The sequence below is a fragment of the Cimex lectularius genome, unplaced genomic scaffold (genome assembly GCF_000648675.2).
Source record: "Cimex lectularius strain Harlan isolate CLEC.00 unplaced genomic scaffold, Clec_2.1 scaffold170, whole genome shotgun sequence".
Taxonomy (NCBI): domain Eukaryota; kingdom Metazoa; phylum Arthropoda; class Insecta; order Hemiptera; family Cimicidae; genus Cimex; species Cimex lectularius.
In genome coordinates, this window is record NW_019392810.1 from 517028 (window position 1) to 531643 (window position 14616).

At 37.2% G+C, this 14616-nt stretch overlaps 1 protein-coding gene and 1 non-coding gene across 8 annotated transcripts in view; both read right to left on the reverse strand.

Annotated features, from left to right (window-relative positions):
• Positions 1–14616, reverse strand: part of LOC106662231 (triple functional domain protein) — a 351395-nt gene that overhangs the window by 145773 nt on the left and 191006 nt on the right. The gene's annotated exons all lie outside the window — the stretch shown is intronic.
• Positions 9257–9329, reverse strand: Trnad-guc. The gene has a single exon. It is a non-coding gene; the product is annotated as a tRNA-Asp (tRNA).

Here is a 14616-nt window from a genome sequence, read left to right on the forward strand (position 1 = left end):
CCAAAACTGGTACAATTACCTTTAATGATCCGTAGGTGAACTTTTCCGGGGGGGTTGGTGGTCGCAACGGTTTGTGTACTAACTTGGCGACTCATCGATCTAAGCGTCTCGAAAAGTTCGAAATTGACTTCTGTTTGTACTTTACACATACAAAACTAGTGCACAGTGATAATGTACATACTGACTATACTTTCAAATATTTACATGCATATACATAATTTATTGCCAATCTATGAAACAACCCATCGAATAGGTTGCCTGACGAATCCCCGTTTTGCTCTTTAATTCCGTATCTTTCGCGTGACCGGCACTCCCGGGAGGCGTTGAAAGGGTTGTTTTATGACAGGAAACGACGCCGGATGCTGAGTGCGCTGCCTCGGAAACACCGTAAAAGAATAAATCCAAGCGAAACATTTCCAAAGTTTCGCCAACTCCGGGAAAACTCGGAGGAGATATAAATTTTTGCGATCAAGTTCGGCCAGGAAGACAAAACTTGAAAGCTTGTAGAATACAGGCGAAGGCGTAAAATTTCTCTGACGTTTGCTCTTTTTGCGTGTTTAGCTAAGGCTGCGAAATGATTTACCGTCAGCGGTATGATCACTATTGATCATTTCCGGATTTGCGTTCTTATTGACTAGACTCACCAGTAATCATAGATAAGAACAGTTTGTAATAAACGAACGAAATTTGGCTCGAATTTTAATCATTTCAATTTTCTCCTGAATAATAAAACGACGTTGAAATCGGTCCGGATTAAATATTTCAATACAATTTCCTCTCTTAGGACATAAAAACTGCATCGCTCCTCTCAGGATTTTATCGTTCAAGACTTTCTACGCTCTGCCCGCAAAAGTTGGCCCAGAACAAAAACATTCAAGGAGTTGGGCTGTTTTAAACAAAATTTTAAAATTCTTGTATCAGCACGAATTATAAACAGTTTGGTTTGTATTTTGAAAATTATTAAAAGGAGTAAATATGTCAATAACTACCTAGGTCCATGGCACCTTCTGGCCGGGGATCGCGTACGTGCCCGTTATACAAGAATAACAACGGTCGAACACATTTTTAATTGTATAAGGCTTGAAGTTTATAAGTAATTATTCTTTATGTAAGGCATTGGTTGAAATAAAAAAGCTAGGGTCATAAGCGGGATTCGAACCCATGACCTTCAGCTAAATACACCGCTGCCGAAGGTCGTAGGTTCGAATCCCGCTTGTGACACTAGCTTTTTTATTTCTACCAATACCTTACATAAAGATTAATTAATTGAAAGAAGTTATTTGGTCAATCGGACCGCGAAATATAATGGATTTTTAAGTAATATTTAATATTATATCTTCGGACCTGTACATAATCTTGAGGTACGGCGGCGGGCACAGGGCACCTCAGAGCTAAAGGGATTTTTGAATGTATATAGTGTATGTGTTGTGTTTATGTTAATTTATTGAATGAATGTAATTTATTAGCGTGAAAGGAAGGAGGGTTGTTCAACCCCGCCCCAATGAATATCAGTTCTTTGGGTTGGAAGTTTGAAGTTTGGAGATTAAAAGTAAGTTATTAGCGAGAATGGGGTGGGTTCGACCCCGCCTCGAGAAATATCGCGTACTTTGGAGGCGTGATTGTTGAAGAAGATGACGAAATACTGAAATGTGTATAACAGACCAAAACAACGGCGACAGACAGAACCATATGACCTGATACGATCAAACTACTGGTCCATTGCCTTCCAGTCTTCTGGTCAATATCTTATATATTAGTATGAACACTAAACTGCTCGCAAAACAACATATAAAACCATCATTGAAGATGATCAAATGCCGAAATTTATAAGAGACCATAATAGCGATAATGGACAGGCCCGGTTGGCATGATTCGACCAAACTCCTGGTTTATCGCCTTTCTGACCTTAGTTAAACATTTCGCAATTGTACAAACAGTAAACTACTAGCACAATAACACACAAATCCACCAATGAAGATGACCAAATGCCGAAATTTATAAAATACCAAAACACCGGTGACAGACCCGGATGTCCTGATTCGACCAAACTACTGGTTTATCGACGTGCGAACTGAACTGAATGTATTAAACGTGTATGAAAAAGAAATGGCTGGAAAATGGCAAACACATCACTGAACATGATGAAATACCAAACGCGCCCGATGACGAAAAAAGCGATGGACATTCCCGGATGAACTGATAGACCAAATTACTAGTTCATCGCCTTTCAGACTTCAATAAATTATCTCACGATTGAATAAACAGTAAACTACTCGCCAAATAACGCACAAGCCCACCATTGAAGATGACGAAATGCCGAATCGTGTATGTCAGATGTAGGATGATATCACTTAGATGACCACATATGACCTAACTACGGGTTCATCGTCTTGCCGATCTAAACTAAATACATTACAATTGTATAAACAGTATTCGCAAAATAGCACAAAAACGCACAAAAGATGGCAAAATGCCTAAAAGCTTTTGAAAGACTTAAACAGCGAGGATAGGCAGACTAGAATTACCAGAACTAGAAGTTCATCGTTCCGCAGAGGTCAAGAACTCGTCTCGCAATAAAATAATTAAGATTCGAGTCATGAGTAGCGTTGAAACTTTATCTACTTCGTGTTATGTCGACAGTAATAACAGACAAGATTTGTTGCTCTGTCCTTTTTAAATGTGGCGACATTCAGAGAGTTTGAGTTGTGGAAAACGTCTAGACGGCCCAGTGCCAGGACAGGGCGTTCGTCGGTACTAAAACATGACAGGGGGTGGTTCATAATCGACCTTTCAAAGGGGGTGAGACGGCCCTTTATTAGGCGATTGGGCCTAGTGTCTACCCACAAGGGGGACAAATCGACGCCGCGTCGTCAAGTGCTTTTTGCCTTCTAATTCAGCAAATTTTCTTTATAAAGGTTATTTGAACACCGCGGAGGATTTTGAGTAATGAATCAAATAGAAGAATCTGTTGTATATTAAAATTGAAAGGGATTCCGTGATTTCTTCGAGGTTCAGTTGGAACAGCTTGTCAGATCTTATTTATGAACAGCCGTGAATATAGAAGAAAACCGTGTTGGCTAAATCATGCATCGAGGCAACAATAAGAATGGGCTGCTCCTCTCGGAATGGTCTGGGACGGGGTTTAAAGGCCGGGGCAGAATCGATAGGGATCTCTCCCCGAGGGAGACGACGGTTAACCCAGGTCCTCATCGTTTCCATAAAACTCAAATCCTTGGAGGACCTCCGAGCAGACATTGTAAAACTCCACTTCTTGGAAAATTGAGGAAGAAGCTGGTTTTACTTACAAGTATTGATTTCCAGGCGTTACATCTAGTTTCAACACAAAACTGTTGACGGAGTTAACAGGGGTTTTAAGGAAGCATTCATTATTTATAGCTAATTTGGTCAAAAACAAAACTTAAAAAATTGATCGATCACATATTAATTCACAAAATAATCTGTCCTGCCAAATTCGACCTGTTAATCAAACATTGATGCCCTTTCTATACATTACACATAATTTTATGATTTGAATGGCCGTGGTCATAACCTAACGAGGTAGTTAAATTCACTAATTTCGTAGTCCGCTTGACCAATTAATATATTACAATTAATTAAGGTTTTTAGTCGAGATAAAAAATTCAATGCCACGAGCGGACTTGAGCTATCGTGACCTCGATCCACTCGGAGACTAACTTCCCATCTCAACCGCACCTTTTGAATTTTCCCTCCTTTTTGCCATTTTTCAAACTAAATCAAAAATGATCAAAATGGCCGCTCGTGCCATTGACTTTTTTATCTCGACTAAAAACCTTAATTAATTGTACTAACTAGGTAGATTCATTAGAGTTCGTGGTCCGCTTGACCAAATAACGTTTTTCAATTAATTAATATTTATATAAGGCATTGGTTGGGATAAAAAGCTCTCCGTGGCCATTTCATTTGCCGCCGAGAATCAAACAGATTACACGACATTTGATGTCAAAAAGGAGGGGAAATTTGAAAGGTGGGGTTGATGGGGAGTTAGTGTCCGAGTGGATCGAAATCTGGTTGGCTCAGGTGGTAGAGCGGCGTATCAAGCCGAAGATCGTGGGTTCGAATCCCGCTCGCGACACTGACTTTTTTATCTCAAGTAAAAACCTTAATTAATTGAAATATATTAATTGGTCAAGCGTACCACGAAAAATTGTGAATTTAATAAGAATATTTTATTACAGAAACAAAAAATGATTATTACAAAATTTAGTCATAACATTTTAACAATTAATATAAGTAAATAAGTGAATAAATTAACCTCCTCATGCTGATTTTAACTGTTTCTGTTGAAAACCCCTTGGGCCAATTAATCCCTAAGAGATTATGAAAATGCGGATATTAAATAATATTATGCGGTCTAGTTCCAAAGGAGAAATTCGTTTGGGGGCGTTTAACAAACAAACAGGAAGCACGAGGAAACGGGCTAATTTCCTCTTTTAACCCTCCGATTCCCTTTGGTTCAATCCCCTTTTAAAGGGAAGCCTGGGAACAATTCGACTACGATAAAAGCAAAATCAAAAAGACGAAAAATCATACAAAGCAAAAAAAATTTGTTGAGTAAAAATCATTCTGAGAGTGACTATCCGAAAACAATGAAATTCTTGAATTGAAACATGCTAAAATACACATAGGTTAACACTTTTCGCCTAATGTTGTAAAAGTTTTAACAAAACATGACGCTTGAAGCGTAAAATGTACCCTGTTCCTGTAAAATTCAAGCATACACCATTAGCAAAGTTCCAAACACTCTTAAAACTGAAAGAATCAAATTTATATCGAGAAGAAATGTTATATAATTTGAGGAAAATAAATCACTGTATTCACCAAAAGGCTGGCAAATCGATATTTTCAGGGATGGACGACAAATTATAAGGAAATTCACACTTTATTTCTCTTTCTCGACAGTAAAAACCTTCGATTCTTGCTAGGAAATTTTACAAGTTAATGGTTGAAAAATAGGAATAATAGACAACTTATATTTTGGAAAATCCAGAAAGTATCGAGTATAGGAGAAATTGGCAAAAAAAAAGTCATAATGACCTGATACGTCTAAACTACGAGTTCAATTAAATAACGCCCAATTGTATAAATCGTAAATTAGTCGCGGAATAAAATAAAAATGTCACTGAAGATGGCGCAGTGCGGCTGACCTGCCCGAGGACGCCCTCGGCTTAGGTGGTTGGACGATTTCGAGGAGGATCTTCGGCGGATGGGTTTTAGACCCGGCACCTAAGGCGAAAAACCAAAACGAATGGGGAAAACCTATTAATATGGACCAGGTCCTGCTCTAAGGACTCGCAGCGATTAGTCGAAGTCTCAAACCACCTATGGTTGAAAGACCCAGGCGATGTCACCAAATTACTGATGTTTACGACCTCAAGACGGTTTTTTATCATTTCAGTTGTTTATAAGTCTAAAATAAAAAGATTCTTCGGGCATGGGAAAGAAAATCTATTACCGGATATTGATTGACAAGATTGAGATTGTTGGGTCAAGTGGACAGGATGCCTCAAGATAGGCTTCCGAGGAAACTCCTTCATGAGAAGCCAGGCTCAAGAATACGAGGACGCCCTCGGCCGTGGTTGGACGATCTTCGGCGGATGGGTTTTAGTCCCGGCACCTCAAGGCCGAAAACCAAAACGAATGGGGAAAACATTGATGTGGACCAGGTCCTGCACTAAGGACTCGCAGCGATTAGTAAGTATAAGTCTAAAACCACCTATGGTTGAAAGACCCAGGCGATATGACCAAATTACTGATGTTTACGACCTCAAGACGATTTTTTTATCATTTCAGTTGTTTATAAGTCTAAAATGAAAAGATTCTTCGGGCATGGGAAAGAAAAACTTAAAAAAAAAATATTCGACTTGAAGTGTGTAGTACGCAAGAATGATGAAATAATTATTTGGCTTAACGGATTTGATTGACAAGATTGAGATGGTTGTGTCAAGTGGAGAGGATGCCTGAAGATAGGCTTCCGAGGAAACTCCTTCATGGGAAGACAGGCTCAAGAATACGAGGACGCCCTCGGCTGTGGTTGGACGATCTTCGGCGGATGAGTTTTAGTCCCGGCACCTCAAGGCCGAAAACCAAAACGAATGGGGAAAACATTGATGTGGACCAGGTCCTGCACTAAGGACTCGCAGCGATTAGTAAGTATAAGTCTCATACCACCAATGGTTGAAAGACCCAGGCGATATGACCAAATTACTGATGGTTACGACCTCAAGAAGATCTTTTTATCATTTCAGTTGTTTATAAGTCTAAACGAAAGATTCTTCGGGAATGGGAAAGAAAAACTTAAAAAAATATTCGACCCGAAGTGTGTAGTACGCAAGAATGATGAAATAATTATTTGGCTTACCGGATTTGATTGGCAATATTGAGATGGTTCGGTCAAGTGGAGAGGATGCCTCAAGATAGGCTTCCGAGGAAACTCCACCATCCAGGCTCAAGAATACGAGGACGCCCTCGACTTAGGTGGTTGGAAGTTGTGGAGGATCTTCGGCGGATGGGTTTTAGACCCGGCACCTCAAGGCCGAAGACTAAATTGAATGGGGAAAACTTATTGATGTGGACCAGGTCCTGCTCTAAGGACTCGCAGCGATTAGTAAGTATAAGTCTCAAGGGCCTCCTCAGAAGTTATTTCAGGCATCAAGTTTCACATGCCGAATACCTTGATCCTTGTGCATATCTATCACGTCGCTGTTTATCTTTCTTTTTTTTGTACAAACCCCGACCCTGAAAGGTTTCGACCCGATTGACGCCTATTTAAGAGAAAAGGAGTTCCGATTTTTGAAGGCTTGATCGATGTAATCGCCCGGGGCTAAATTCGATGTGGAAAAGGTAACAAAATAGTCCCATCAAATTCATTGTAGTGCCGCTCGGGAACAATGGACCTCGAGTGGCTGCCTCTCCTCGGTAATGCAAACAACAATGGGAGAAACAGAGCTTTCAAAAACCTCACCCAGCCTATTATGGGGCCTAATAATCTTATCTTGCCCTGACGTTTTCCCTTTCGGGGCTTTTGTGCTTGAAAGTTTGGAAAAAGAAGATTTCCATCGGGCTCTTTTCCAGAATCCTGGGCGACACTGCGCGGGTTAAACCTTTGGGATACTCGATCAGATAGGAGAAAGTAGACTATTTCAAGAGAAATACCAAAACTCTGTTCAAAGAGATACTTTTCAATGTTAAATAAAATTCACCTAAGATGAAAAGATGACAATTTTTAAAAAGAACTTGGAATGATTTATATTCACAATTTCGAATTTAAGAATCAGAGCATTACAGGATTTTTATTAATCAACTTCATACATAAAATAATCCATCCAAGGAATAATTATCAACTAAACCAATGTCTAAAAAGAAAAAGAAATCAAATTTGAATTAATCAATATCTTTTGAACTTTAGGAGAAATGATCCAAAACTTTTGTGAAAATCCATTATATGTAATGGTCTGATTGACCAAATTACTTCTTTAAATTAATTCATCTTGTTATATTTTGGTTGAAAAAGATAGTGTCACGAGCGGGATTCGAATCCACGCACGACTTAATGCCAAAGGTCGTGGGTTCGAATCCCACTCGTGACACTTTTTCATTTCAACCAAAACCTTACATAACAAGATTAATTTTCCTGAAAATGTTGAACCCAGGAGAAGAAATAATTACAGGCATAAAGACACATCCAGACAGTTATAAAAAAGCAATAAGGGCAAATTTCCCTTAGAAAATTTTAAAAGAAGTTCCACGGGAAAAAAATCGTCATAAGATCTGAGATAGCCAAGCAGCTATTAAAGCGTGTAAAAAAATCACATCAGTAAATACATCCAAAATATTCACAACCTGGCGAAACACACCCTGACGATGATGGGTGCCAGGGCACAAAGGAATTTTGGGTAACGAATAAGCAAACACACTGGAGGATCTGCAAGACCATATGAATCTATTCTTGGGATAACAAAAACAAATACAGAATCTTCCATCGCAGAATGGATCCAAACAAAACAAAAGAAGTGGATAAGCTCTATCAACAAACTAGACACCGTAAATTTATGATGAACCCCTCATCAAGACTGGCAATATCACTGCTGCAATTGAAGAGGGCAAAATTCATAGGAGTCGTAGGACTTCCGATGATCTGACAAAACACAACATGGGCAAGGATGATCCCATTTGCAGATTATGCAATGAGGAGGAGGAAACAGCCACCCGTACCATCTTAACCTAGCAAAAGGAAAAACCTAGGGAATGAAATTGTATCAGCGACAGCCAATGACCTGATACTTCTGATGAAGTATTGAGTCCATTGCACTGAACAATGGAACTAGGAAGGTACAATAAGCCAAAAGGCTGCAGTGCCTGGGGAGCACAAAACCCACTTCCTACAACATCATCATCAAGGGTAAATTTCAAAAAAAGGGTCAATTATGACTGTATTCTATGAAATTTACATCGTGGCGCCTTGAAATACAAACAAACGCTGACCATCAAGCCAGGAGCTTTTTTAAAATGTCAAGTTTGCCAGAATAAATAATAACAAGTACTTAATTTATTTATACCTTTTAGGTTTTAACAGAATATATTTTTTTAATGATATCCATAAATACTTTTTTTGTTGTGTCTAATTTTACGGATAGTTTGAATTTACGTAAACTTTGTGAAGTACAAACAGACGGGAATGCGTGGAACTTAGGCGTGTTTCTATTTGATCGCGTTACAACTGGTCCGTCTGACATCGCTGTTTGTCTAATGCGAGCTCGGCCGAGAGAATGGGCGGGGATCCGAGGGATGATCAATCGCCACAATTAATCACCGGCAAATTCACAAATCCCCAGACCCTGTTGTCCACTTAAAAATCCCTTTCCACATAAAATCGATAATCATCTAAATTAAAAGCCACAACTTGCTGACGATTTGTCACATTTTTAATCCCGTTTATTTTAATAAATTCTTCCTATATTTCAATCATGATTAATACCTAGTAATAAATTAGAATATTTGCATGATTAATGAACAAGCACTAGTGTTTTTCTTCTTATATTCGAAAAAAAAATCAGAATAGTATTTATTTAAATATTATTAAAATGATCTCTATCAAATCAGGAAAAACTTTGCAGCTTGCACAAACCTCATTACTAGTTAAATTCACTAGTTTCGTGGTCCGCTTGTCCAATTAATATATTACAATTAAGGTTTTCAATTGAGGTAAAAAAGTCAACGGCACGAGCGGGATTCGAACCCACGATCTTCGGATTGACACGCCGCTGCTCTACCACTTGAGCTATCGTGACCTCGATCCACTCGGACACCAACTTCCCATCTCAACCGCACCTTTTGAATTTTCCCTCCTTTTTGCCATTTTTCAATTTTCCTCATTTTGCCCACTAAAGCTCTCCGTGGCCATTTCATTTGTCGCCGAGAATTGATTCTACGATATTTGAAAAATGGCAAAAAGGAGGGAAAATTCAAAAGGTGGGGTTGAGATGGGAAGTTGGTGTCCGAGTGGATCGAGGTCACCACAGCTCAAGTGGTAGAGCAGCGGCGTATCAAGCCGAAGATCGTGGGTTCGAATCCCGCTCGTGCCATTGACTTTTTTATCTCAACTGAAAACCTCATTACTAGGTTATTAAGAAGAGTAAACTTTATTTTTCCATTATTCTACTCTTATATTTATTATATAAACAGATATTGTTTTTAAAATAGTATTTTATTGTTTTTAAACGTAAATGTGTTGAGAGCTTGTTAAATCTTCGTGTCAAGACTTCAGTTTATACAGGACTTCAAATTGCTAGGACAATATTGACAGACGGGACAAGGCCACCAATCTGTAAAAATATTTGAAATTTTCGTTTTAGATCAACTCAGGTAAAAAATTAAAACACTATTAGAACCAAGATTTAAGCGATTTTATATGTATGAATTATAAAATTAATCCACGGTCGACACCAACTAAAAATAATTAGTTAAGTAAAACTATCTTTTAAAGTATTTGAACGACATATTCACCCCATATTTATATTTCTATGAACTAAATAAGTGGCATAAAATAACGACTTATATTTTAGGATAGTTTTGGATGAAACGCACAAAATAATATTGGTATAAAACTTGTCGAAGTTTATTTTTTCAGGATGGATTTGGATGCAGGAAATGAATTATTGGCATGATAGCAGCCACAATTTATGCTTTGGGTGATCTTAACATTAACTAAGTTATTGACATGATAATGGTCAAAATTTAATTTAGGAGTAGTTAATATTACCAACCAAATTATTGGCATGATATTGACCAAAGTTTACATTTCAGGATGAATCTGACTATTTTTATACGAACGAAAAAATTGGCATGATCTTCCTACCTTTAAGAATAGATTTTGATTAGCTTAACTCTGACCAAATTATTGGCATGATAGTGGCCACAATGTATTTTTGGGTGATTTTAATTATTATCTAAGTGATTGACATGAGAGTGGTCAAAATTTAAGTTTTAGTATAATTCTGGTCGTAATTAACACCAGCCAACTTATTTGCATGATAGTGATCAAATTTTACATTTCAGGATGTATTTGGCTAACTTCATACAAACTAAATAATGGGCACCATTTTGGCATAAACGTATCTTTAATAATATATTTGGTTTATCATAATTCTAATTAAATTATTGCCAAATTATTCACATGAAACGGGACATGTTTATTTTTATGGGTGGATTTGGATGATCTTAGGCATCAAATAAATTATTGGCCTGAAATTTTTTTTTATGTATTGGCCTGATAAGTCAATTTTTATGTTTCGGCACGGATTAGGATGATCTTTTTGGATGATCTTAGGCGGCTTCAAATAAATTATTGGCCTGAAAAAATTTTTATGTTTAGGCACGGATTTGGATGATCTTAGTCATCAAATAAATTATTGGCTTGAAAAAAATTTTTTATGTTTGGGCACGGATTTGGATGATCGTAGCATCAAAAAAATTATTGTCCTCATAAGTCAATTTTTATGCTTCGGCACGGAGTAGGATGATATTTTTGGATGAGCTTAGCATCAAATAAATTATTGACCTGATAAGTCAATTTTTATGTTTCGGCACGAAATTGGATGATCTTAGCATCAAATAAAGTATTGGCCTGATAAAACAATTTTTATGTTTCGGCACGATTTTGGATGATCTTAGAAATTATTGGCTTGAAAAAAATTTTTTATGTTTGGGCACGGATTTGGATGATCGTAGCATCAAAAAAATTATTGTCCTCATAAGTCAATTTTTATGCTTCGGCACGGAGTAGGATGATATTTTTGGATGAGCTTAGCATCAAATAAATTATTGACCTGATAAGTCAATTTTTATGTTTCGGCACGAAATTGGATGATCTTAGCATCAAATAAAGTATTGGCCTGATAAAACAATTTTTATGTTTCGGCACGGATTAGGACGATCTTTTTGGATGAGTTTAGCATCAAATAAATTATTGGCCTGATAAGTCATTTTTTATGTTTCGGCACGGATTTGGATGATCTTAGTATCAAATAAATCATTGACCTGATAAGTCAATTTTTATGTTTCGGCACGGATTTGGATGATCTTTTACCGACCAATTGGCATGATTTGGCATAAAGGTATGTTTAAGAAGGGATTTGGATTATATCAATCCAACAAATTATTGCCACAATTTATATTTTGGGTGATGTTAACCTCAACCAAATTATTCACATGAAAGGGACCAAAGTTTATTTTTACGGATGGATTTGGATGATCTCAGCATAAACTAAATCATTGATCTGATAGGAAATGTTTCGGCACGGATAGGAATGATGTAAGCACCAAATAAATTATTGTCATGATAGTGGATTTATCTCAACTCCAACCAAATTAGTGTCATTAACCTCAACCAAGTCATTGGCATGTGATCGTAGCCAAAATGTATGTTTTAGGGCAATTTCGGTTTATCCAAACACCGGCCAAAGTTTAATTTCAGGTTGAATATGAATGATCTTTACACTAATTCAAAAATTGGCATAATTTTGAACAAGGTGATTTCCAAAGTTTAGATTTTTGCATACGTTTTGTGTACTAACATAAACTTTCAATTCTGTAATAAAATGGGGTATATATAATATTGGTTTAGGGTCGATCTTTAAATTATAAATACGGCCATTGTTACAGCTTAACACCACAACTAAGTCTATACATTTTAAAATTTAAACTCTGATCTTAAAGTTGGTATTGTAAATATTTTAAGCCTTTTTGTCTAGTTTAAAAAGTCCTGCTGGATATGAACCTTTCTTTAGGTAAACGCTAAAACCTACGATAAGCCCCCAATGAAAGTTTACAACGTTATAAAACCGTGTACTTTCTCATTTCACTCCGATTTATTTGTGTATTTCCGGCTTAAGAAATTTGTTTGAGTTTTATTAAAAGCCAAAAGATATTTTCATGGTTTTGTCCCTTCGACGATGTATTTCCGCGTTGACCTTACACGTAATAGGTGTTCCTTATTGGACAAAATTGTCCACCCTTGTCGTGTCAGAAGGGTTTTGAGAATATCCAATTATCCAAGTTGATCCAAAAGACAAAACTAAAGGGACAAAAACAATATCGATTCCTGTTCAATAAATTCTTTGATAAAAATTGAACATCCGCACAATTCCCTTGGAACTTGGGTTGTTTTCACTTAGTTGAGCTTCAATAATAAATAAAGATGAAACTAAGATCCATCATTATGAAACTCAAAACACACGCACAATATAATTAAGCTGTCATACGAAAAGGAATTCGGATATGAAAACCTTTTGTGTCTCTAGTACACAGGCCAATTGTTGATGGTTAACAACAGAATTTTTCCAAAATTGATTGATGAAAAAAATGTTCCTATCAGAAATGTCTCTTCTTGCTTTTAGTATACTTAATATGCCCTGATAACAATGATGAAAAACGCAAAACTAAGGAAACTATGAACCTTTTTTTTTAAATCCTTTTAACCTTATTATTTTATTCCCTAGTTTTCGTGGTCCGCTTGAACAATTAATATATATCAATTAATTAGGGTTTTTAGTTGAGATAAAAAAGTCAACGTCACGAGCGGGATTCGAACCCACGACCTTCGGCTAGATACGCCGTCCATTGTCGACGAGAATCAAATAGATTACACGACATTTGAAAAATGGCAAAAGGAGGGAAAATTCAAAAGGTGGGGATGAGATGGGAAGTTAGTGTCCCAGTGGATCGAAGTCAAGATAGCTCAAGTGGTAGAGCAGCGGCGTATCTAGCCGAAGATCGTGGGTTCGAATCCCGCTCGTGACACTGACTTTTTTATTTCAACTAAAACCGTTAATTAATTGAAACTTATTATTTTAATTATACTACTAATTGTTTGCTTAGGTTAAAAATTTACCTACTTAAAGTTTGACTATGTTGTCCATTTGGAGCAACTTTGCAAATAATGTCACCGACCAATCAACGGATCAAAGTGTTTGGGTAAATAATTATTCAAAAATCGTGAGATGCGGTCTGGTGTGATAGGTTTCAGAAAAACATTTTCTTTATCGTGCCAACGTTTCGATCTTTATTGAGATCATCTTCAGGGCTCAAAGTGTTTGTCTTCTGTATGCCCCTCAACACGACAAGCAAGTATGGCACAATTACACATTTTTGAGCCCTGAAGATGATTCAATAAAGATCGAAACGTTGGCACGATGAAGAAAATGTTTTTCTGAAACCTATCACACCAGACCGCATCTCACGATTTTCGAATAGATATCGATTAACGGTCACTAATCACCACACATTTGGGTAAATATTTCACTTTTTTCTTTTATGAGGAAGAAAATCTATCATGAGCGAGGATACCAGGATGAAACAATTCGAACCAAAAGGCAATCAAGTCAATGTCATGGAATATTGTGAGGTTGTTGAGATTGCACGGTGGTGAACATTAATTTTTTTCTGGCCAAATCGAATCCATAGTCTGATGATGTTTTCCTCATAAAAGTTCTAATTCCGTAAATTACAACTGCCTAAGATTTTTCACTCTTTTAACTAACCGTCAACCAATGACAAGATGAAGGACCCAATAAAGATGGGATGAAGCTGAAGACCAGACCCCAAGAGGAAATCTCACATCTATCGTCGTTAGTCGTTGTCAAATCAAAATTTTTGTGATTCCAAAATCAAAATTAATATAAGATTTCGATTTGAATTCCTTAATTCGAATCTGCAGAACAACCTCGTCGCCAAATCAGCTAGGATAGCCAGGCCGAGATAATCGGAAGGGATTGCCTAGGTTCATCACCCCGAAGACCACAGGAGGAAATCTCACGATATCCTTAATTGACGAATGTGTCATTGAATACTAAGATAAGATAGAATTTGCACAACGTTAACATAAAACATCCTTCATAAAACAAGTTTCAGTAGAATACTAAATATACCCAAACTACAGCGATTATTCCTCAAGTGCTCAGACGGTGACCGTTTAACATTATTTTCCTGTAGGTCTTCAAGCAATAAAGCGAAAGCCCTGGAAATCAAGTCGATATTGTAGATTACGAGACCCCTTGATATTTGACGTCTGCAGGGTGA